Below are 350 nucleotides of genomic sequence, written 5' to 3' on the forward strand. Positions count from 1 at the left end.
GCCGCAGGAGCAGCGCCAAGGCTGCGTCTGCCTCCGGACCACAGCTGCAGCGAGGAGCAGCTCTTTGAGAAGCCAGAGAAGAATCTCAGGTTACAACTGAGTGATGTTGGGACTTTGTGTGTGTCTGTGTGTGTGTGTCTGACATTGTAATCGGCTCACAGCAAAAACACTGTTTGTACTTCTAATTGTGTGTTGTTGTAATGAAGCGCACCCCCGACTGAGCAGCCGAAAAAACGAAATTATTGATTTTAATTAAAAATCTACATCTGGAGAAACTGGTGCTTCATTAGCAGGTAAAACTATTTCATGAAATTCAATGATTCCTTTTACATAATTGTATATAATTATTA

This window comes from Hippoglossus hippoglossus, chromosome 7 (assembly GCF_009819705.1).
Source record: "Hippoglossus hippoglossus isolate fHipHip1 chromosome 7, fHipHip1.pri, whole genome shotgun sequence".
NCBI classification, from domain to species: domain Eukaryota; kingdom Metazoa; phylum Chordata; class Actinopteri; order Pleuronectiformes; family Pleuronectidae; genus Hippoglossus; species Hippoglossus hippoglossus.